Source organism: Natrix helvetica, assembly GCF_964273705.1.
Source record: "Natrix helvetica genome assembly, chromosome: 4".
NCBI classification, from domain to species: domain Eukaryota; kingdom Metazoa; phylum Chordata; class Lepidosauria; order Squamata; family Natricidae; genus Natrix; species Natrix helvetica.
In genome coordinates, this window is record NC_138550.1 from 66725310 (window position 1) to 66746728 (window position 21419).

At 46.7% G+C, this 21419-nt stretch overlaps 1 protein-coding gene across 2 annotated transcripts in view; it reads right to left on the bottom strand.

The window, feature by feature from the left end:
• The window catches only part of IL1RAPL1 (interleukin 1 receptor accessory protein like 1), a 1014047-nt gene that overhangs the window by 901854 nt on the left and 90774 nt on the right, over positions 1–21419 (bottom strand). The gene's annotated exons all lie outside the window — the stretch shown is intronic.

The window sequence follows — 21419 nt, forward strand, 5'->3', positions numbered from 1 at the left end:
ACTGGGAGGCAGTTATGATTTTAGTTATGTCTTGATGCAGGCGCTCATCCTGGATCGGAATGCGATCCTGAAGCTGGCGAAGCCACATAACTGTAGTACGGTTAAAATAGGAGGCGGCAGCCACAGAGTTGACTGCCCAGGTGGAGGCATTTGCCCGTTTGGCCTCCGGCTTCATCTTATTAGCCGCATCACCTGAGACTACCGGGGAGGAGGAGACCAAGGCTGCTATTGGGGTATCAATGCTAGGCAGCTGGAGCGCCTGGGCAAAGGTCTGTTCTACAAAGGTCTGTTATAGAAAAGGTGATCGTTACTGCCCGGGTTAGAAAAATTGGAGGGACGTGCCCACTGGTTTTTAACAACTTCCAAGAACAAGGGAGGGGCTGGAATTTCTGCCTTGTCCTTTGCTGTATTAGAGAACATTGCCATATCGGGATCCCGGGGGGGGGGGAACCGTGGGGCCCCCAGTCCCAATCTTAGTGGTCTTCCTTGCTTTGTGCAAGAGTGGCTTAAACATTGCTGGTGGGAGCAAGGCCGAGGATGATGGAGGATCCGGAGGGGCGGAATCCTCATCCTCAGAAAACCCCATGTCATTGTAGTTGTCTTCCCCTCGGGTGGAGCCTTTGCTCACAACAGATGGAGACGAGGCCCTGGAGAGGTGGTGTCTGAGTAGCCCTGGGGCCCTGGAATGGGGGACCCTATTCCTCTGTGCGATGCCATGAGAGATGGCAGCTGAGATAAGCCTCTTAATGCTTTCAGGCAGACGCTCTAAATCCTCTAAATCCTCCTGAAAGGGACCAGGATCCTGAGGGGCTAATCTGGTTGTACGATGAAAGGATCTAGAAGAACCCTCTAATGGATCTGCCCCCTCCCCCCCTAACTGGATCTGGAGAGACTGGGGGGGAAGGAGACACTGCTTGCCTGGGGCACCTAGGGGACCTAACCGGAGAGACTGAAGGAGAAGAGGGACTGAACCCCTAGGAGAAGAACCTGACTGAACTGAAGAAGGCCTGACTGGGGACCTGGATTTAGATCTGGGCCTGGAAGCCTATGCCTGTTTCTCTGCCCTGGCAACAGTCTTGTCCAAGGCCCTCTGCCTCCTCAACTCATCTCTAGTGGCTGCCCTGGAAGAGCGCTGGGCAGCCTGGGGCCTGGATGTAGCAGCTCTGGTTCTGGGCCTGTCCATCTGGGCCTCTCCACCCTCCATAAGGGCCTCCTCCAGAGCCTGAGAAGGGCCTGCTTCAGGTTGAGCTGCCATCGCCCCACTCACGTGCCTTCAATCACTTGCTGGCTGGGCAGACTGCTGAGGCTCCTCGTGCTGGCCTCCGAATTGCTGAAGCCCTTCTTTGCTCATGAATCTCTGCAGTGGGAGCTTCCCACGCAGCTGCTCGCGGCCTGCACACGTGGCGTGTTTCAAAATGGCCGCCGGAACCTAGTCTTGCCTCAATAGATCCTCCGAGGCCCCAAGGGCTGCTCCTCTACCTGTAATGCTGCCACGGCTTGTTTAAAATGCCACGGCTTGGATTTAAAGTGCAGCGGCTCCTTTTAGTCCTGCTGGGGCCTCCAATAGCCTCCGCAAACCTGCGCAGGAACCAATTGCTGCTGTGCTCCCTTTAGCTGTCAGGGACAGCGCGGCTCGACTCAGTGGCAAAATTGAGGCAGGTGGCAAACGGAGCTCTTCGCATGCTTCCTCGGCGCCGGCAAGGCTTACTTCCACATGGCACTGAGAGCTCCCAAGGCTGCCATTTAGAGGCTGACACCCCCGCACACCAGGGACCGGTTTGGACTCTTGGCCCGTGGAGGGGGAGGAAGATTGCCCCACAGGGCCCTCCCCAACTGCCTAGACAGGGAGACTGTCTCTTGGGCTGCAGCCTATAAATTTAGAATTTAGAATATCCAATCACAATCCAATTAAGTTATTTAAACTGCAATAAATATTGTAAACATTTTTTTCCTACCTAAGAGCCAAAAATACACAGTGCTTGGACCAAAAGACTGAGAGGAAACTGGGAGCCAATGGGAAAGGAGGAAGGTTGAAGAATTTCCCTCAGTCTAATGGACCAATCAGTCTGTGACAAAACCCTCATGCGACCCCTCCTTCTACTCTACTGGAAAATACAATGGTCATAGCAAACACTCTTTTCCAACAACCCAAGAGACGATTCTCACATGGACATCACCAGACGGTCAATACAGAAATCAGATTGACTATGTGCTCTGCAATCAAAGATGGAGAAGTTCTATACAGTCAGTAAAAACAAGACCAGGTGCTGACTGTGGCTCAGATCATAAGCTTCTCGTTGCAAAATTTAGGCTTAAATTGAAGAAAGCAGGGAGAAGCACTATGCCACTCAGGTATGAATTAAATCATACTCCTGGTGAATATACAGTAGAGGTGACAAATAGATTTAAGGAAATAGATGTGATAGATAGAGTGCCTGAAGAACTATGGACAGAGTTTCACCACATTGTACAAGAGGTAGCAACTAAAACCAACCCAAACAAAAAGAAATGCAAGAAAGCAAAATGGCTGTCTGAGGAAGCTTTACAAATATCTGAGGAAAGAAGAGAAGCAAAGGGCAAGTGAGAAAGAGAAAGATACACCCAATTGAATGCAGACTGTGGTTTTCTTGACAGCGCGTCTGCTAGAAAAATTTCCCCCAGGAAAGTATTTGAGACTGAAGTCAAAATATTTAAAATATTGAGCCCAGTGCACTTGTTTTGGGGTCAGTTTCTGTGGGGTCTTCAGATTCTTATGATCAGTCCACACTTCAAAAGGGATTTTGTTCCCCTCTAGGAAATGTCTCCAGAAAGAAGAGCCCATTGCACTGCATATGCCTCTTTCTCCCAGATAGCCCATCTCTGTTCAGTGTCTGTTAGTTTTTTAGAGGTGTATGTATAGGGTTGTAGTTGGCCCTGTTCATTTTCTGGGTATAGGATTGTCCTGAGAGCCACATCGCTGGGATCTGCTTGTATGACAAAAGGTTTTTCTGGGTCTGGGTGCTTTAAGATTGGCTTAGCCGAGAATAATTGTTTCAATTTCCCAAACGCCACCTGGCATTCCACAGTCCAGTTTAAGTGTTGCTTCTCTTAGGACACTTTTGAAAAGAGTTTCCCCTTGGATAGGTGGGCTAACATGTCCTTCATGAGAGGAAGAGGGTACACATTTTCTACATGTACAGTGTTTACATTTCTATAGTCTACAAATAAGCATAAAGACCAATTTTTTTTCTCGGAACAGCACTAGGGTGGCAATTTTTGACCACCTTTGTTTGATGAAAAGCCCTAGCCAGGTTCTTATCTATGAAGATCTTTAATTCCTTGAATTGTTGGGGGACATGCTATGCATCTTGGGTTTTGGTAGTTTGGTGCCTAGGATGATTTTGATGATGCAGTCTGTGGGACGGTGGGGTGGGGAGGAGCTCATCAGAGCCCTCTTCACTGAATACTTCAGCAAAGTCCTTGTATTCTCTGGGAATGACCTGGGTTGGCGCAGCTCTCCCAGCCACAGCTGTTTCTTTGTTTGGGTTTCCTCCCAGTTTCTACATTCGGCCAGCTGGTCTGGTCACTCCCCATTGGAATCTTAGGTTTCCTGCTTCCAGTTTACTCTGGGGTTCCACTTCTTCAGCAAGGTGAGTCCCAGGACTAACAGCCATTCCATTCTGGGTCCACAATAAATGTGAGTCTCTCATCATGAATCCCCATGGCTATGTCTAGAGGTTCTGTGGCAAAATTTGCCAGCTCCCTCCCCCACACCCCTGTGACTAATCCAGTGACGTGCGGTGAGGTTTATGACTGGTGAGGCACTGACACAGTGCTGGGTTTCAAATATTTTTAGACTTGTGGACTTCAACTCCCAGAATTCCACAGCCAGGCATGCTCAGTTCCAATTTAAAGCGACAGCATTTGTTTTTCTCCTTTGCTCCTTCTTTCTTTTTCTTTTTCTTCTCCTTCCCCTCCTTCCTCCCTCTCTCCCTTCCTCCCCCTCTCTCAAACACACACACACACACACACACACACACACACACAGAAGTTGGATTGGACTATCTCTCCTACCCCTTCCCTCTCTCACTCACTCTCAAACAAACCCCCCCACACACAAAAGTTGGATTGGATATCTTTTCCAGTGGCTTGAAAGCAGCTCCTCTGCCATCCCCCCCCATTCCCCTGCTGCCTTTCCCAAACACCTCCACCATTGCAAATGCAGCCTGGGTGGGAAATGCCTGGAACACAATAAAGCCCACCCACCACCTCCTGCTGGCAGGCTGGGGTGAGAGGAGAGGCAGAGAAGCCGGAGGGGAGCCGATCCGAGCCTTCCAAAAGAAAGAGGCTGGGGGGAAGTGTGTGTACTACAGCATGGCTCTTTGCTTGGCTTCCTGCCTCCTCCTGTGGTCTCCTCAGTGCTCGCTTGTGCTCTCCCTCCCCAAGTATAGTTTGATTGCAGGCGGAGCCACGTTGCCTTTTCAAACTTGTAATCAGTGAAGCTGGGCTAGATTTTTATATAGTTTTATCCAGCTGTGTGTGTGAGAGAGAGAAATGAATGGGGGCCTGGGGAGGAAGTCACTACACTTGGGGAGGGAGAGCACCAGTAAGGAGACCACAGGAGGAGGCAGGAAGCCAGGCAAAGAGCCATGCTGTAGCACACACACCGGCCCCACAACGTGGCTCTGCCTGCAATCAAACTACTCTTGGGGAGGGAGAGCACAAGCGAGCCAGGGTCCTTCCCTCCAGCCTTTGCCCAAAGCCCTGCCCAGCACCAGGAGGATGAAGTTTGAATTCCTCCCCCTCCCTCCAACCCACACGTACCTTTTCCAGCTTTTTTTAACAGTTAAGCAGAGTCATCCACGGTGAGGCAGTAACTAGCTCAGCTTTTTCCTTTTACTTTTTTTTTCATGATGAGAGTGATGAGGCTGTGCCTCACTTGCCTCACCTGACTGCACGTCACTGGACTAATCTTTCTAACTGGGAGAACCCAGAAGCATCAGAGAGAGAAAGGCTGGGGAAATAGTGAGCTCTGTGGAGCTACGCAAAAACCCAGTCAGCAAACCGCCATCAAGAGGTCCCTTGTGGATCGGAACAAGCTCCCCAGCAGGTCAGAAACTATGTTTTCCAAAGATCGATGGCAGGGTGGTGGCCATCTTTGATTGACCGCTCTGGAACCGGGGAAACCAGAATAAGACTGGTGCAGGAACAGAGTAACAAATTGATTGTTGGGACCGCAGGAAGATTGGCCGATGTAAGGGCAAAAGAATTTTGGTGCTTAAAATTTTTTCTGGAGCTAAACTAGTGGCTAAACGGCACTTGAAACATGGAGGAAGGAAAGAAAGGGGGGAACTATCAGTGATCAAATACCAAGCCCAAGGAGAATTTGATTAATAAAATTGTAACTGGAGAAATTCAAAACAGCAAAAGGAAAAATATGGACAATTTGTGAAAGGATTCTGAGCTTGTGGTTCAATTTTTGGTAATTCTAGACAAATTATTGATTTGATTGCATAGAGGAACAGTAAAAGCCATCTACTAGAGAGAAGAAGCATAATGACATTTTGAAACAAAGCTGGTGAAGAAGGGTGTGGTCCTTTTCTACTATTTGACTTCATTTTGTGTACTGTTGAGGAAGAAAATAAAGGATCTTTGAAGTGGACTGGATATTTTGGGGGCTGATATTAAAGAGTGGAAATAAGAAGAGGGACTGAATTAATTGTGGTAAAATATAAAGATACTAAAAGTGTGTTAAACCTGATCTTGGAGGGTGGGATGTTTGAGGAATTATTGGAAATGTTAAAAAATGAACCAGCAACATTAAAAGGTAATAAAGAGCCAGAAAAGGAGTCAGAAAAATTGTTGAAACAGCCCTAGTTTCCCCACCAGAGTAGCGCTATTTAAGCACCGGGTGCACTCTGAGTCCAAGAGGGCAGGGAGTTTTACTCTTTCCCCCCAACTGGGGATGAATAGTCTTAAGGGCAGGTGAGTGGTTTGATTAGGTTGCTTACCAGGGAGTCATTTTTAGGGTTGCTTTTGGACAGGCTCAGTCCTTCCCTTGGTGGTGCCAGCGTCCCTTTCCCCAATTTTGTGAAGGGCAAAACTCCACAACCTCTCCACTTCTCAGTGAGGTGTCTTTCTTATAGAGGGTAGTTTTCATGGCCTTTCACCCAACAGTCATTCAGGATTCTGGTCAGGGGTTTTTGAAGGGCACTCAGCTGCAGTGCCCCTCCTTCCTGCACTTGAAACAAGCAGATGATCTCAGCATGAGGGCGGTTTGTGGCTTGGATGCTTCCCTTTTCTCCTGGGGTTGGATCTCTTCCAGGCTCTCCCTTCTTGGTACTGGTTACTGGCCAAGTTAATCTCCACCTCTTAGGCTATAATGTACCATTCATGCAGACAGTTTGGGGTTCCTCTGGCTAGGCAAGCTTGGTAGAGGTCATTGTTCAGGCCATCCTTGAACCAGCTCACCAGGATGTTCTGATGGGATGCTACACCAGGGCGTTGACATTGTGGAGGTTCACCATCCATCAGGCTGCCACGCTCTTCCACCACCCGTATTCTTGCATGTATGTGAGGACATGCACCAGGAAGAATCCCAGTTGTTGTGTGTTGCCATCATACTTCACTCTCGGGGGGGGGAGGTCTTCCTCTCCAGCTGTGGTGCTTTGGGCTTACTGGAGGCATTTGCAGGAGCTGGCGCTGTGCAGGGTGGGTTTGGCGGGGTGACAGCTGCTCCTGCATTGGCATCAGCTGGGCCTGCAGCCACTGGATCCAAAATGATGGCTGGCTCCATTGGCAGCTGCTACAGCCTCTTCCCCCCTCTGGCAATGATCCCCCTTTACTCCAAGGTCCTGAAAAGCTTCCATCACAAGTCGCATGACACGTCTTTTGAGTCAATCATCCCTGGCCGGTTCCTCAGTCAGTTCTTCTCGGTCTGATAGGGCTCCCAGCTCACATTTCGAGCCCAGTTGCCAGATGCCATGGGTGAGGGTGACTCCTTTCGTTCTGCCATCCCAGTTGTCTTTCTTCCCCACTCCAATCAACCACCAGGGCTTCGTGGAACCTTCCAGCACAGTTTCAATGTCTTTGATGGGGCAGATGGAGCTGGCATCTGGCTGGGTGGTAGCAGAGCCTCCCTCCAGCATTCTGCCTCTCCTTGCTTACCACTTTGTTCGGACATTATTTACAGTGTCCCCTTGGTAGAACGAAATCACTTCTCTGGGTTGACCACTTTTGCTATGACTATGAAATGCCAGGTGGTTATAATAATAATTGTAATGTATATATTGTAATGCATATACACACTACATAAAAGCATATTGTTTACTATGTATACTTTAACCCTTGTATCTGAACAATTAGATTTTTATTACTGGTGAAACAAGGTATTCTATTTCTGTTGTGTAAGGATTAAAAAACCACAGAACAAGAAGTTAGCAGTAAACTAGATCAAGAGGCTACAGATTGAACAAAACATCCAAAGTCAATTATAAGCAGGGTCAAAAATGGACTTTAATTCTCAAGCACTTTTTCTCATTAGGACTTTGACCTCTAACTGATTAGCCATTCCCTGGCAATGTGACTATCTAGATATGCTGGAATGATCAAATTCTAGTTTATACAAATCCAGATATTCTGTAGAAGATTCTGAGTCATTCATCCTCAATTGTATTTCTCAGGGATGTATGGCATAGACAGAAATAAGTCAGAATTATTGATTTATCTGCTTTTTTATAAAACAAGAGACAACTGCTTAAAAAGAATTACTGTGATATCGTTTTAAGAACCTATCATTCCTAGATAGATATAGCTATAGCAAGAGAGGGAGGAGATGATATATAGAGAGATGACAGATAGATGGTTGATAGATGATAGATAGATAGATAGATAGATAGATAGATAGATATGCAGAGAGATATAAGTTCATTTGGTTCATAGTTAAAAATATTCTTATCATTACTTGTCATAATACTTTTGCTTGCTTGAATACTTTGTTCAGATCAGTATGTATAGAAGTTTATAAAGGGTTTTTCCCCCTTTAAATATCCCTACTTTTTATTTTGTTTGCATTTTCCTAAATCTGTTGTCTATACGTTTCTAAATGTTTGTCCAATTAAATTTGCTGTCATACTGGTTTAAAATTGTGGTACTCATTGTTACTCCAGCACAATAGCTGACTTTCCCATACTAAGCACTTATTTAATGGCATGCTAGCTCTCCGGAGCATTTAAAATGTTATTGCCAATTAAAGGGAAAGTGTGATGTAGCTGGAAAGTGGCATCTTTATAATATGGATTTGAATCTATGTTTATCAAAGTATACGTCTATCTAGTTAACTGAATAAACCTACAAATACCAATTCATATTCTCTAAATGTGTGCATTTCTAAACATAGGAATTGCTGTGATTCTTACATATGCTTGCCTAGAATAATGCAAAGCTCTAGTACATTAATATATGATTAATACAATATGGCAAAAGTACAGCTAAGTGAAATTGTTAGTAGATTGAATTTCCATTTTTTGCTTCTAAGCCCTGATTGGGGAAGGAAAAAATTGTTTATCTCACATTCTAATACAAACATACTTAACAAAATAACATACTAACCGAATTTTTTTCATTCTTTAAAATCATTCATTTATCCTGTTCTCCTACTTTGGGAAGCTACAAATGTGGGAGGATTTTATGCAGTCTGTGGGGCGATGGGGCAGGAGAACAACTGAGCCCCGCTCGCTGAATGCCTCCCTTTGGGATTTTCTCTTCTCCATCTGGGCACTCACTCACTGCAGTTCCCTAGCAACCTTGGCTGTAGGTGGGGTTTTGCCACCCCCTCTTTCTGGCTGTGTGGATCAGATTCTTCCAATTCACATGAGGGTTTCATTTTCAGAGTCAGATTAATCCAAGCAAAAGTGGTATCTCCATTCCGGGGGCTGCAATGAAACTCAATGTCTCTCTGTGATCCCCCATCCATATCTCCACCTATTCAGTTATAAAGTGAGCTGGGCCTCCCCAAGCCACCAAACCATTCAGCTGGCAAAATGCTATGGGCACCCTCAGTGTTCTTAGTCCCAGTTTCTCTATTACCTCAGGGCTAATCACACATCTGGTGCACCCTGAGTCCAAAAGGGCTAGCATCTTACCCTGGGCACCTGACGAAAGCACCCATAGCTCCATTGGGATGGTCATGGGGCCATGTTGACTTACCAGGGGGGTCATCGGTCTCACTCTTCTCCGGTGGGGTCAGAGTTTCCAGCTTGTCAGCCTCTACTTTCCTTGCTTGCTATTGGCTGCTATAGAAACGGGGTGGGAGGGGGCTTGAGATATTTGGGAGAGGGAATTACTGGTGCTAGAGGAGTTATGAAGAAGGGAGTTTTGTTCTCACCATCTTCCGCACATGCTGATGGCCTGTGTTTGGATTTGGTCAAGGCCAACCGTCTCACATACCAACTTGATGAGGCATTTGAAGAAGCACCCCACATGACACCTTAGAGAGTTGCAGATTGGACATAGGTTTGGGGAATTGGTGGGGAGGGTGCTGGGTAAACATTTGATATGTACATGTTCATGCTTTTTTGGCTCAGATCTTACCTTCCTTTTCACTGCTTTCTATTCATATATAGTAAAAGTACTTTATCTCTATTCAAATAGAGTTGAGGTTTTTCTTTCTTGGATGTTCAAGGAGGCATGCCTGACATTAAGCAAGGTCTCACTTTGCACTCATCCAGGAGTTAAAAGCTTCCATGGGGGGAGCACCCCTGCAGTCAGCAGGAGAAGATGATGGCAAGGGTCACAACCAGCCAAAAACCAGAGGGTGACTGGCAGGCAGCTGAAAGAGAGGATCTCATGATGACCCATGCTTTACATCTTCTTCAGGAGGCTTGGGAACAACGCCGCTTCTGCATAAGTCTCACTGAAAGGGAGAGTGGATTAGCCGAGCAGGCAGAGGGGAGAGTATCCTGAAACGTCCCTGGGAACAGCTACCAGAGCTGGGCAAGAGGGAGGGGGCCACAGCAGCAGTTCAAGCTCCTCCAAGAAGGGGGGTAACCTCCTCAAAGGTGCTGAATTCCAAAGATTCCTCCTCTTGGAGTGAAGTACAGAGAAGATCCCAAAGAACTGGGGGGGGGGGATTGTGCAAGTTTGGGATTACATGCAAGAGTATGGTGAGGATTTCCCATCAGAAGTTTCCAAAGTGAGAAGTGTTACTATGGCTTTAGAAGGCAAAGCGGATGCCTGGATGGTAGCTTTGATAATGATGATTCCCCCCTGCTGAGGGATTACAAGGTTTTTATGACAGCTCTGAGGAAATGTTTTGATGACCCCCTCCCAAATTAAAAGAGAACAAGCAGGATGAAACTGTTAACCCTGGGGGGGAGGCCTGTGGCTGAATACACTCAGAGGTTTTGTGAGCTGTCTGCATATCTGGGGGTGGTCCGAAGAGGCACCAAGAGCAGGAAAAGAGTGGCATCGGGGGCCCAACTACTACACTAGACATTACCCAAAACTGACCCCGGCTATTGGGAAGGAACTGGCTGGCAGCTAGGGAGACACTGTGAAACCACCCTGGAAGGCATGGAAGTTGCTGATGTCCTTCCTCCAGACCAGGAGAAGGAACCCTCCTTTCTGCGGGAGAAAGTGAAACTGACTCAGATGATGACCACTTGGTAAGTCCCCAATCGGGCCCCATGACCATTGCAGTAGAATTCAAAGTACCCTCAACTGGAGCCCAGGGCAAGATGCTGGCCCTTTTAGACTTTGGATGCACCCAATGTATAGTCAGCCTGGAGGTGGTGGAGAAAATGGGTTTAAAACTGAGAACTATGAAAGTACCCATTGTCTTTTGCTAGTTGGATGGGTCAGTTGCTGAGGGGGGGGCATTTTGTAAACAAACTGCTGGAGATGTGGATGGGGGACCACCAAGAATCCCTGAGTTTCATTGTGCCGCCTGGGATGGAACGGACCCTCATACTGGGATTACCTTGGCTGCGGAAATAGAACCCTCATGTGAACTGGCGGAAAGGGTGGTTTCGCATCCAATCAGCAAAAATGACAGAGGGGGAGGGAAAGACTTCCCACCTAGCGAGAGCTGTAACGGACTTAGCAGTTGTCACGTGTGAGAAAATTGTGGGAGAGGAAAGAATTCTGAAAGAATATTGGGACCTCAAAGAGGCGTTCAGCGAAAGGGCTTCCAACAAGCTTCCCCCCCCCCACTGCGCCACATATTGCGGCATAGAGATCCCCCAGGGGGGAAACTCCCTAAGCCTCAGGTTTACTCTATGACCTCACATGAACTGGAAGAATTATGCAACTTCAGTGATAAAAACTTAAAAAAGGGGTTCATCCAACCAGCTAGGTCATGGGTGGCCGCACCGGTCTTATTCCGAGAAAAAAAATGGCTCTCTGGGCTTATGTAAAGCTATAAAAAATTTAACGCCATATGCATGGAAAATATGTACCCTTTGCCCTTCATGAAGGACATGTTGGTGCACTTGGCAAAAGGGGAAAATTTTCACAAAATTAGATTTAAGGGAGGCCTATTACCGGGTCCGAATAAAAGAAGGAGATGAGTGGAAGACTGCCTTCAACAGTTTCCAGTTTAGAGTGCTCCTATTTGGACTATAGGGGGGGGGGGGTTGCCAGCCATTTTTATGCAGCAGATTAATGAGGTGCTACATGAACACCTGCACAAGGAGGTGTTAGTTTACCTGGGTGACATCCTCATGTACTTGGAAACATTCAAAAAACACGTAAAACTTGTACGCTCGTTCCTAAAAAAAATCAAAGCCACTGAACTATGCCAAGTTGTCTAAGTGTGAATTTTACCAGGAGAAAATTGACTGTTTGGGGTACTGCATCTCTCATCAAGGTATTGAGATGGATCTGGAGAAAGTCCGGGCTGTGACAGAATGGGCGGCTCCTCTCACCTGCAAACAGCTACAAAGGTTTTTTGGGATTTGCTAACTTTTACTGCCAATTTCTCCCCTCATTCGCTAGCATTGCACTGCCAATCTCTTTACAAATCTCTTAAAATCAAAGGGAGAAGCAAAACCAAGGCCTAGTAAGCCTTTGAAATGGACTATGGAATGTCAAGCGGCCTTCGAGAAGTTGAAATGGCTGTTTGCAGCTGAACCCATTTTAAAGCACCCTGACATGGATGCATCTTTTGTGGTCCAAGCAGATGCAAGTGACGTAGCAGTGGGGGCAGTGCTGCTCCAGGCAAACACAGATGGAAAACTGCAACCTTGCACCTCTGCCTCTTGTAAACTAATAGAAATGGAAAGACGATGGGCAATTTGGGAAAAGGAAGCTTTTGCAATCCAGGGGGCTTGCTAACATGGTGGCATTTCCTTGAAGGACCTAAGCACCCATTTGAGGTATGGACTGGTCATAAAAACCTTGAAGTGTTGAAAACCCTGTGGAAATTGTCACCTAAACAAGTCCACTGGGCACAACATTTTAACAGTTTAACTTTACCCTAAAATACATCCCTGGGGAAAAGAACTTTATGACAGATGCCTTATCCAGGCTTCCCCAGTACAATGGGGCCAAACCGGTGGTGATTCATGCAGTCATTCCAGCCAAACACCTAGCTGCTCCAGTGGTCACCAGGAGCCAGGGAAAAGTGGACTTGGAAGTGCCATCTGATTTGATGAAAAGACTGAGGGAAAGCCTTACATCTGATGAATGGTTCAAGCTACACTCCGATGATTTCACCATGCAGGATGGCCTTGTGTGGGTTGGAGCCAAACTATATGTTCTTGCTAGTTTAAACAGCGTTGTCCTTCAGCAGGCCCCTGACTCATAATTGACGGGGCATTTTGGGTTCGTAAAGACATTACATTTGGTTAAAAGACAATTCTGGTGGCCTTCATTGAAAAAAGACATAGAATCTTATATTGCTAGTTGTCCCATATGTGCAGCTGCAAAGAGACCACCAGGGAAACCTCAAGGACTGCTTCAAAGTGTCACCTGACCTGGTTCCCCGTGGAAGGAGATATCGATGGATTTTATTGTCGAGTTACCAGAAAGCCAGGGAAATACTGTGATCTGGGTGATCACCAATTTGTTCTCCAAGCAAGTGCATTTTGTGCCCTGTTTCAAGATTCCTTCAGCAAAAACACTGGCTAAACTATTTATTTTACATGTGTATAAGTTACATGGAGTTCCTGAACACATTATTTCAGATAGGGGGGATCCAATTCACCTCCCTCTTCTGGAAAGATTTCCTGAAGCTAATAGGCTCCACCCAGGGGCTAAGCTCCACCCACCATCCACAGACTAATGGGACCTATGAGAGGGCTAACTTGATTCTAGAACAGTATCTTAAGTGCTATGTCAATTATCAACAGGATAATTGGGACGACCTCTTGCCCCTGCAGAGGTGGCGTACAACAATTCGGTACATAGCAGTACTGGAATGATTCCTTTTAAGGTAGTGTTCGGCCAGGAGTTTGTTCCCATTCCTGAACTGCCTCAGGAGAAACCACAAATATTATCTTTGTCCGAGTGGAGTAATCAGCTTTCAAGTCTCTGGCCTATGACTTAGCTGAAAGAGTACCAGATTGGGGATAGGGTATTCTTGTCCACTAAGTTTCTTCAGACTACCCAGAAATCGAAGAAACTTCGTCCTAACTATGTGGGATATTTCACTATTGTTAAAATTGTAAATCCTGTTTCAGTACAATTGGACTTGCCAAAAACCCTTAGGCGAATCCATCCTGTTTCATGTGAACTTATTGAAACCTGAACATACATATGTCTTTAATGCACTCACCTCAACCCCCACCCCCTATTCCTCTCCTTATTGAAGGAGAACAACATTTTGAGGTTAAGGAAATCCTGGATTCTAGGAAACAAAGGGGATGAATTCAACATTTGGTAGCCTGGAAACATTTCCCTCCAATCCCATGCTGAGTGGGTGAATAAATCTGATGCTAGAGCTCCCACACTCTTGAGAAAATTCTATTATAAGTATCCCAATAAACTCTAGGTGTGATTATATATAATTTGTTATTATGTTGTCTATTTTGTTGCCTATTTTATCTTCTTCTCCAGGGATGATGTCCTTTCTATTGAAGGAGGCATGCCTGAGCAGGAAGGACAAACTCAACAACCTCTGCCCCCTTCAGCATTGTTTTGTGGTGCTTTGTAGGCTGCTTCTCAAGCTTCCTGCCCCCAGAAGTTGCTAGTTTGGAGCTTGGATTGGCAAGGCAATCAACTACTCAGTGCCTTACCTTTACCTTTACCTTTATTTCGATTTTTATACCGCCCCCTCTCCCCAAAGGGACTCGGGGCGGTGTACAGTCAAATAAAATAGATAAAATAGACTACAAACATGCAAACATAAAAACATAGAAGAGGAGGCAATACAACACTGTACAGGTAAAGCAGATAAAAACAATATATCAACAATCCTAAAAAATACCCAATTAAAATTATCCAGTTAAAATATATCTGCCAAGAGGTAGAATAAGGTTATGAATGGTCCAGGCCGGCTAAACGGAACAGGTGAGTCTTCAGTTTTCGTTGAAAGGAGAGAAAGTCGGTGGTGGTTCTGATATCGGGGGGGAGGTCATTCCAGAGGGTTGGGCCCATCACAGAGAAGGCTCTACTCCTAGGTGTTGCCCGTTGGCACTGCCTAGTGGACGGCACTCGGAGGAGCCCCTCCCTGTGAGAGCGAATCGGTCGCAGGGAAGTGTGTGGTAGGATGCGATCCCGCAAGTACCTAGGTCCTGAGCCATGGAGCGCTTTAAAGATGGTGATTAACACCTTGAAACGCACCTGAAAGACCACAGGCAGCCAGTGCAGCTCGCGCAGGAGCGGTGTTACGTGGGAGTACCTAATACTCCCAAAAATAGCCCGCGTGGCTGCGTTCTGGACTAGCTGCAGTCTTCGAGCGCATCCCAAGGGAAGCCCCATGTAGAGGGCATTGCAGTAGTCCAGCCGAGACGTCACCAGTGCATGAGTGACCGTGCGTAGGGCATCCCAGTCCAGTAGGGGGCGCAATTGGCGCACCAGGTGAACCTGGTGGAACGCCCCCCTTGCCACGGCTGCCACATGGTCATCCATTGACAGCCGGGCATCTAGGAGGATGCCCAAATTGCGCACCCGTTCCACAGGGGGCAATTGCTCGCCCCCTATGGTCAGCGATGGAATCAACTGACTGAACCAGGGTGCCGGTAGCCACAGCCACTCAGTCTTGGAGGGGTTGAGCTTGAGTCTGTTGTCCCCCATCCAGACCCCGACAGCTTCCAAACACCGGGTCATCACCTCGACAGCCTCGTTGGGGTGGTCTGGGGTGGAAATGTACAGCTGCGTATCGTCAGCGTACAGATGATACTCCACCCCAAAACCACGGATGATCTCCCCCAGCGGCTTCACATATGCGTTGAACAGAAGGGGCGAGAGGACCGACTCCTGAGGCACCCCACAAGTGAGTGGCCTCAGAGTCGACCTCTGCCCCCCTGCCAACACACATTGCGTCCGGTCGGAGAGGTAGGAGCCGAACCACCACAAAACGGTGCCTCCAACTCCCATCCCCCCCAGCCGGCTCAATAGGATACCATGGTCGATGGTATCAAAAGCCGCCGAGAGATCTAATAGGACCAGGATAGAGGAACAACCCCTATCTCTGGCCCTCCAGAGATCATCGACCAACGTGACCAAGGCCGTCTCCGTGCTGTGTCTGGGCCAGAAGCCAGACTGGCGTGGGTCTAGATATTCGGATTCCTCAAGGTGTCGTGGAAACTGCTGTGCCACCACATTCTCTACAACCTTCACTAAAAAGGGAAGGTTGGAGACTGGACGATAATTAGCTAGCTCCATTGGGTCAAGGGAAGGCCTCTTGAGTAAGGGCCTCACCACCGCCTCTTTCAAGGCGGCAGGAAAGGACCCCTCGCTCAAAGAGGCGTTCACCAGGCCCAGTAGCCAGCCTCGTGTCACTTCCCAGGATGCCAGTACCAACCAGGAGGGACACGGGTCCATTAAACATGTGGTCGGTCGCAGCCGTCCACGCAACCTATCCAAATCCTCGGGGCCAACAGACGCAAACTCCTCCCTGAGTGGTCTCACAAGACTCACTGTTGGCGGCTCCTCTGGTCCACTGAAGGGGGTCCATCCGCTCCGGATCTGAGCGATTTTGTCCTGCAGATATTCCCCAAACTCCTCTGCTCTGCCCTGTAGAGGGGCTTCCCGCGTCCTCTGTGATAAGAGAGAGCGGGTCACCCGAAACAGGGCGGCAGGGCGGTTATCGGCGGACGCAATAAGAGTGGCACAATGTCTGCATTTGGCCACTCTTAATGCCACAAGGTAAGTCCGTAAATAGGCTCTTACTTGTGTTCGGTCAGATTCGGAGCGTGAAGACCTCCACCTGCCCTCTAGGCGTCTCCTATGGCGCTTCATCACCCTCAGGTCCTCGGTGAACCAAGGAGCCCGGGTGGGTCATCGCCGCAGGAGAGGCCGCAAAGGCGCAACTCGGTCCAGGGCCCCAGCGGCCGCCCTATTCCAGGCGGCCACTAGGAGCGAGAGCGGGTCAGGGCTACAGGGAATGGCCCAAGCTCCGTCTGGAACCTATCCGGTTCCATCAGGCGCCTGGGGCGGTACCAACTTGGACAGTTTGGTTCCGCCTCCTCGCGGTGGGGGGTAGCGCCAGGGAAGTCCAGCCGGAGACATGAGTGATCTGACCATGACAGGGGAGTAATGGTTACATCCCCTCTTCCCAGATCACTCGCCCACTGTTCAGATACAAAAACAAGGTCCAGAGTGTGGCCACCTTTGTGTGTGGGGCCCTGAATTATTTGGGTCAGGTCCATGGCTGTCATGGAAGCCATGAACTCCCGAGCTACCTCGGATGCTTCCCCCGTCGACGGCAAGTTGAAATCCCCCATAACCACAAGCTTGGGGGTCTCAACTGCTGTCTCTGAGATCAGCTCGAGGAGCTCGGGCAGGGCTGCTGACATATAGCGAGGAGCCAAGTATACAATCAGCAAGCCCCACTGCCTCCCTGGGCCCCATTTCACACCAAGGGACTCACATCCGGGTATCTGAGGTACAGTGAACTCCCTCGGCTCTAGTGCCCCTCCTTCCCACACTTGAAGCATACCATGGAGCTCGGTTTGGGTGTTGGCCCACCTTTGGCAGCTTTCAGGGCTTCTTTAGGAGCAGAGAGGGAAGGCTTGCTCCAGCCACGGTTTCCATAGTGCTGTTCTCTAGCCAGATTAATTCCCCTCTTTACTCAATGTCTGCCAACACATACCAGTGCTGGAGGTCTCAAAGGCCTCCTGATAGACATATTGTTGATAGATGTCCTCATTAAGCCCGTCTATGTAGCATTCCATCAGAACTTCTGGGGGCTAGCCAGGCATGTGGCAGGCCAGCTCATGAAACTCTTGGGTGTACTCTACCACTGACCTCCACTCCTGGTTGATGGTCTTCAACCTGGTCCTAGACTTACATTTGGCTAGTGGATCCTTGAACAGCCTGCAGAGCACCATCATAAATTGGTCATAATCTGGGGGGAATTATTGTTGTGAAGAGTGACCGTCTAGTCTACTGCAGTCCCTTCTAGGGTGATTCCAGACTTGAGCTAGGAAGAATCCCAGGGCTTTGGAGTCCCCTACATATTTTAATCCCAGTGGAGGAAATTTAGGAATTCGGCACATCCAGGGGATGGCTCCCCCTGGGCCTGGGCTATAACAGTAGCTGATGCAGAGACAGTAGCTCCCCTCTGCTGCCTCACCAGCCTCTTTGTGCACTGGCAAGGCATGCTTTTGTGCAAGCCCCTCTCTGAGCTCTCTGACTCTCGAGTGCTTCATGCAGAAGTTGCAAGGCATGGGTCAGCAGGAGGTTCTCTTTGTCAGATTCTGGCATGGCACAATCTCTACTCCAGCCTCTGGTGACAGTCACCCCTGGGCGGGGGGGGGGGTGCTCTTATGCCCAGCAATCATCTGGCTCAGATTGGAATCTCCTCAAATTGCAGCTCTTCTAGCCATTCCATTATGTCACCAGTGAGGCTGGCAGAGCAGGAGGTTGACCTCAGGGCTCTGGATTCTTTCTGGTCACTCCCATGGTTCGATATTGTGTGCTCATCCCTTTCAGTAGACTGCTGTCTCCAAGTTGGTCAATAAAGCAGATCTTGCCTAATGTCAGGTGTGCCTCCATTAAAAACCCAAGAAAGAAAACCTCCAACTCCATTGATGTAGAGAAGGAGTACTTTTACTGAGTTTGAAATGACAGCAGCTAAAGCAAGGCAAGATATGATTCAAAATATGTGACAGTTACAGATTGAAAGGTTCCCCAAATCCCTCCTCTTGCTGAATATCCCTTGCTGAGTGTCCAATCAATGTCCAGTATGATGTTGTGTGAAGCTCATCTTCAGGTATTTCACCCATCTGGAGTCCTAGGAGAATTGGCCTTGACAAGATATAAACAACTCTACTTAGCAACACAGTAATTCTTGAGAGCAAACCTCCCTTTTAATTCACATGGGACTTCACCTCACCAGCTCACTTCCCCAACCCAAATGCCATGCCCTCACTCCCAGTTACTATAGCAGCCGATAGCAAACATACATCAAAGTAGAATCCCATGCTGGAGATCCGGCTGACATTATGTCTCCTGGGTCAGATTAAATTGTATTATTTCAAAGAAAGAACCCCGAGTATGGAACCTCCTGTAGTCAGACAAGCACATATACATATGCAGGTGATTCCACAAAAACGTGATTCTATAACATGTAGGGATTTACGGGTCATTGCACCTAGAAGTCTACTGGGAGCCAATGCAACTCATGGAGCTGTGGTGCTACATGGGCATATATGGTCTGCCCACAACTACCTGAACTACAACGTTTTGAACCAGCTGCACTTTGGAATGCTTTAAAAAAACACTCTTGCAAAAGACAAAGTGTAAGATGACTGTGAGAGACTGTGAGCAATGATTCCCAGTTTATGAATATTCACAATTAGTGTACAAGATGAATTCATGCAAAGCTTCTGGTACCCACAACTTCCACTTACTCTTGACTTGGACCTGTGATCCCAAGACAAACTTGAAATTGTGCACCAATTTTGTCTGGGGGACAGTTACCCCATTCAGAGTCAAATATTGAAATAAAAACCTGCATGTTCAGGGAACTTTAAAATCCTTAGCCATTCACTCATGCTAGGATTGAGATGAAGTTTTTTCCCCCATCCAGTCTTCCACTATCTCCAGATATTAGGAAAGTATCCTTAGAACTTCACTTTGTCAGCCAGGATCAGAGAGAGATATTTGATGTATATTTAATTAGCATAATTATATTTGATTCAGTGTTGATAGGGTGACATTGACTTCCAGTAGTTCCATGATGATCCCAAGATAAATTTGGCAGAAGAAAAGAATAGAGCAGAATGGTATCCCCAACTTTAACTCCTTGTGTCAATTCAGAATAATGCCATGCTTGATGGTATCAAAAACTATACTGAAAGATCAAGAAAAGCAAGAATCGATGTACCATTCCTGTCCAAATATTGTTTAGATTCTTCAGTATTGTTTCATAAAATTAGATTCAAAAGAAACATTTATTGATACTAAGAGACTTGCATTTCAGAGATACTCTGCATCTGTGTTAGTTGTTGGTATAAAGGCTAAGTACTGTATAAAGTATATTTCATAAATTGCTTAAATAATAAGTGCTGAGAAAGATAAAACAGGTGAAAGAACTATAGAATTGTTGAGTTAATGTGACAATATAACTAATTATACTCCTGAACAGATGCATAGGCATTTTCTATATACTTAAAATATTATAGTTATAACAAAATAATATGCACCTAGTATAGAAGGATATCATTGATTTGACAAGGGCAAACAGCTTAAAATGTTGTGTTTCTTTTGATTTTTTAAAAAATGTATGCTATCTAAGGAAATTAAAAGAATAATGGAAATGAAATAAAGAATTGCTTCTTCCTGCAAGCTGACAGACAATTGACAAAAATCTACATCAAGACTTGCTAATTAATAAAGAAAAATTAATTAATGGAAATTAAAGAAAATAATGAATGATACTGTAAAATGAAAACTCCCTCTAGTCAAGCTTGACCTCTAATGATTTCATAAATATATTTTCCAGGTTTACTCTATAGCCCTAGAATTTCTGAGTGGTCTTGAATCCAAGCACTAGATATAGTAGATATAACAAAGTATAGCTTTTTTCAAAATTAGCCTCATTTTGTTAGGTACTACTATCAAACGTTAAACCAGGGGTCGGCAACCTGTGGCTCTTTTAGCCCTCTGCTGTGGTTCCCTACTTTCATCCCTCTGCTGCGGAGAGAAGCAGCCAATGTCACTCCTTTGGCAATGCAATGTTTATTTTTGTATCTTTCCAGAGAAAGAAAGTGGGGGTTGGGAGTGAGGGAGAGGGAGAGAGGGAAAGGGGAGGAGAGAGATGAGACAGAGGGAAAGACAGAGAGGTGAGACAGAGGGAGAGAGGGAGAGATGAAGCAGAGAGAGACAGAGAGGGAGAGGGAGAGGGGGGAAAGAAGGAGGGAGCGGGAAAGAGGGAGGGAGAGGGGGAGAGAGGGAGGGAAAGAGAGAGATAGAGATGAACAATACATCTGAGGCCAGGTGTGACAAGAGGTGGCTGGGAGGGTAGGAGTGAGGCGGGGCTGGGTGAGGCAAACAACCAGTTTTCTGCCCTAATGGACAGCTGAGTAGGTGTGGCTGGGGGGTATCATGTGACTGGGTAGGAGTGAGTGATGTCAAGTTGGCCATGCCAACCCAGTCATACCGGTTGTTAAATTATTGGTTCTCTGTGTTTTCTTTTCTGTGGGAAATGGGTCCAAATGGCTCTTTAAGTGTTTAAAATTGCAGACCCCTGAGTTAAACCAAGTGTTTTGAGGCACTTCAGCTATTGCATGATCCTCCACAATGTATTAGATATAACAAAATTCTTGCATGTCAGTGGAGAAGACTTCAATTTCAGTACAGAGTACTGCAAGTAATCCCTTGTCTACCTGCCTATTTACTATTAATGGAGAGTATGATCTAAAAGTTAATCATATAATTTTTCATATTATTTCCAATAATTTCATTTAGAATGTGAAGGTGGAGACTTTACTTTGTTATCTGTAACTATTGTTGAATGAAATTATACTTTCTTTTTTTGTATTTTTCTTGCAAATTGGAGAGTTAGGTATGCAATTTCAATAAAAATATTTTTTGAAAAAAAAGAAAAGCACCCCACACTACATCCCCTAAAAAAGGAAGGTGAGTGTTGGTGATAGAAGATTCTATTCTCAAAGGAACAGAACCAGCCATCTACAGACTGAACATACAATCAAGAAAGGTATGTTGTCTTCCTGGAGCAAAAATCAAGGATGTAGCTGAGAACCTAACCAAAATAATTAGGCCCACAGATTACTATCCTTTTCTGCTTCTACATATAGGGACGAATGACACAA